Source organism: Helianthus annuus, chromosome 14, assembly GCF_002127325.2.
Source record: "Helianthus annuus cultivar XRQ/B chromosome 14, HanXRQr2.0-SUNRISE, whole genome shotgun sequence".
Lineage (NCBI taxonomy): Eukaryota > Viridiplantae > Streptophyta > Magnoliopsida > Asterales > Asteraceae > Helianthus > Helianthus annuus.
Genome location: NC_035446.2, coordinates 121899902 through 121904308, shown reverse-complemented (window position 1 = coordinate 121904308; position 4407 = coordinate 121899902).

Here is a 4407-nt window from a genome sequence, read left to right as displayed (position 1 = left end):
AATTCCATGATGATGATGTATGAAACCGAACGTATATATTGTATATCGAATGAGTATGTATTTGTTTCACTGATTTTGGTTATCGTATTGCAGATTGACAAGGGTCTGTTCCATTGTGAAGATTGTGGCATCTGCAGGTTTGTACATGAAGATTATGTTTGCTAATTATTTATTTATTTTTACCTATTATAAGAATCTTATAAGATAACAGTTAAATTTCTTGTGGAAGATTCTGTGACTTTTGAAAGTCTAAGGTTACTGCAAACTTTATCTCTTAAACTTTCTGCTTATGCATATTATTGAATCAAGAAGTGTTTGGTTTTTGTAAGATCAGCCTATAGGTAAACCTGATAGTTACAAATTGTGGACAGAGGTAAACATCATATTTTCAGTTAGTAATATTATTCTTAACTGTGAATGTGTTGTTTACAGGTTAAAGAATGATGCAATATCTGTCCTTTTGATGGCAATTTTTTCTCAAGAATTTAAGCGACATCTTTTGGATCAGCTGAAAGAATTGCAGGCGGGGGCTACTAGGGCAGCCCTTTGTAAAACAGAATGTTGCCACAGTTCTTTTGTGGAGCAGATATGGGGCCCACCCGAAACAGGGAACGACAACCGTAAGTGTGTTGTTGTTTATACTCTTGCAAATGAACCGTAGGCACTTACGTGACAAATGTTGCTATAGTACAAGTAGCTTTATGTGTGCTTAATCTGGTAAAGCGATTGTTCAATACTACAACTGCAAGTGGAGATTTCTTTTATTGAATTGGAGACGTACTTCTGTTTGGGAACAAGCAAAGGTTAAAAGTCGGTTCAGAGAGATTGAAGAAATCTATCTCGAAAATTGAGTAAATAGGCTTATTTAGTAGTGCCTTGGGTCTTTGACTGGTTGGAAGCATTGCATAAGATCTATGATTGATATACTTGAAAATTGTGTCTTTCATCATCCGACCCGAGTCCATTCTACTTTTTTTTTGCTAAGTATTCTTCTACATTGCACCAATACGAGAGATAATGAGATGCACAAACCCAAGTTAATGTCTTCTACATTCAATAAATTTGTTTCTTTTGGGTGTATAAATGTTTGAAATTGGGCTTCTTCCGTCTTTGTCCAATAAAATCATAACTCTTGCTACCAGTAGTAATGTGTTTGTCAAAGGGTCTCTTTTGAAGAAACAATTGCTGAAAGTTATAGCAAGCAAGAAGAATCGAGTGGTGATGCACTTGAGGTATTGACACGTGAGAAGTTGTTAAACTATCAGCCAGAACTTCTGCAGCAATTTGGGATGGAAACTAGGAGGGCAACTTGGGTATATAACTAGAAACCATCAAACTAACAAGCATTAACTAAGTCTTTCTAGATAAAGACATTGGTTGAATTATGGAAAGTGCATAGTTTTCTTAAGGTGAAAACAATATATTGTATAGAAATGGACCTCACAGCACACCTTAAACTTGGTTTTACAAAGCGCGTATGAGGCCTATGAGGCGTTAGGCGACGTTTTCCAGGGGTTTGAGGCGGCGTCTCATGCACATCTAGATCAAAATTTGTTAAGCTTGGCAAAACGCGCGAGGCGAATCAGGTTGGGTAACGGGTCAGTCTGAGTTAGGGTCTAATCTAGTTTGTAAAAACGTTGTTGTTTATTAGAAAGTATCGGTTCGGGTTGAAGTTAGTAGTTTTATAAAAAAAATCAAAATCGGTTCACCCCCTATATTTATGTTTTACGTTAGTTAATGACAACGACAACGACGATGGTAGTGGTGTTGCGACAACAGTGCTGATTGTGGCGACAGCAACAACGAGGTGGTGGAGGCGGTCGATGAGGAAGCAGTCCGAGGAGTTGGGTATCTTGGTTGCCAAACGTTTTTTGTAGTTTCTTCGTCTGCTAGACTTTTTTTTCACCTGTCGGTGCATACATAAGTCCCATAAACTATGAATGATCTTCAGTCAAACTCCATCAACAATTTATCTAAAGTGTACAGGATTCTGGTGAAGGTTGTACTCCAGCGAGGTTCCGACGACGCAGAGGTCCAAACAGAGAGTGATTATTATTCACATTTTTAATGGGAAAGACCCATCAAGTGTGTCACCCTAATACAACCATTTAAAGAAAAAAACACTTTCATGGAAACACATTCTTTGAAGGATGAATTGATGGCAGCGACAAATTAGTGGGAACATAGATTTTGATGCTTCCAATAGAAGTTAAAAAAAGAGAAAAATGCAATTTGCGTCCCTGTGGTATGTGTGAAACATCAACCTGAGCCTCTAAATTAATTTTTTGGTTTTTTGAGCCCCTGGGCTTATAAATTCATAACAGTTTGAGTCCCTCCGTCACACTTCCGTCTGTTTGAGCCAGGGGTAACACCGTCTTTTGGCATATATTCATAACACTTTGCGTCCCTATGGTACGAGTGAAACATCAACTTGAGACCCTAAATTCTTTTTTTTGCTTTTTTGACATTATTTATATATTTAACATTGTTTAAGGATCTGTCTATCATTTATTATATGTATTTTTATGATTACATATACAAAAAACCAAATTGTTTATGTATAATAACTAATTTACATATGTGTAAAGTAAATAATTTACATTTACATATCTAAACTATATAATAAAAGAAACTAATAAGTGAACACATGTCATTCATTGGAGCTATCTATTTTTAGTTTTCTCATCTCTATCTCCTACTTAATTATAATTAATATTAATAAAAAGATAATTATAAAATAAAATTTAATATAAATTTAAACAATTCGTATAGGAGATAATATAGTCTTTCGAAATATTTATTAGATTTCAAAATTATTTATCTTGAAATTAACAAAAGACATACACTAAATATAAATTAATATAATGTAAAGAGTTAAATGTCATTTTAATCCCTGTGGTTTAGACCATTTTGTTGGTTTAGTCCAAAGGTTTTTTAATACACAGGGTTTATAAAGATATAACAATATATAGCTTTTTATTGATTTGTATATAAAATTACATGTGCTCAACCCATACAATATATGAGGTTCTTAAAAATGTAATTTTTTCATTATTTATATATAAAATTAAATTTACTCAACTCATACAATACACGAGATTCTTAAAGATATAACTTTTTTATTATTTAATATATAAAATTACATTTATTCAACCAAATAATATAGCAAATCTGGTTTATTACATGGGAAGTGGTATTTCTGTTGTTGTTTGATTTAATCTGCAATGCCCCCTCCACCCAACTTATATTGTGAGAAATGTAACTAGATTAAGTGTGTGTGTACGTGCATGGAGATTAAGATTTTTTCGTATCAAAATTCAAAAATAAATTAAATGCATCTTTTGACTATTAAAGTACAACATTCAATGAAATTTTTTTTAAATGTCGTACCTAAAAGTAAATAATCAATAGATTTTTTTAAATGTCGTACCTAAAAGTAAATAATCAATGAAAATTTAACATGTTTATATTGTTTGATTAAAACGAGTGTTTCCAAGTCTGCTAACCTTGAATTCTAAATTCCAGTTGACACTTTATAAAAGTTTACATTTAATATACAATTTAGGCTTTAATAATTTGTTATATATAGTATACATTTAAATATACCATTTAGTTTGGCTTTTATCATTATTTTAATAAAATTTTTACCGGAAACTAAAGTATCTCCAAGATAAATTCTTTTTTTTTTTAATTTTGAAATGCATGTATGTTATACCGTTTAGTGTTTAACTGTTTACACACCCTTTAATTAGTCTTACAATACATTGGATAAAATAAAAAGAAAGTAAAACATTTATAAGTCTTGTATCAAGTATCAAATGAAATAGACATACTTTGAGACATAGTTATTAGACATACATATGACTACTTTTTTAACATGTTTTTTTATAAATACAAAATTAGTTGGTGTAATAGCATATATAAAATGGAATATTTGTTATATATTCCATTTATATGATACAAAATGAAACCATTTAATTATTAGATTGCAATTATTTAAAGAGTAGTTAATTGAATTGTTAAATTAATGATTTCTTAACAAGTATATAAGTTTATATTAATTATACAATTGAACTGTTTGAAAAATGAATGCAATTAATACAAACGTTGAAATAAAATTATTTATAAAATTGAAAAATGTTTTATATGTTCCATTTATGTGATCCAAAATGAAACCATTTAATTATTAGATTGCATTTATTTAAAAAGAGTTAATTTGAATTATTAAATCAATGATTTCTTAACAAAAAAACAAGAAAAGAATTTAGGGGCTCAGGTTGATGTTTCACTCATACCACAGGGACGCAAAGTGTTATGAATATATGCCAAAAGACGGTCTTACCCCTGGCTCAAACAGTCAAACAGACGGAAGTGTGACGGAGGGACTCAAAGTGTAATGAATTCATA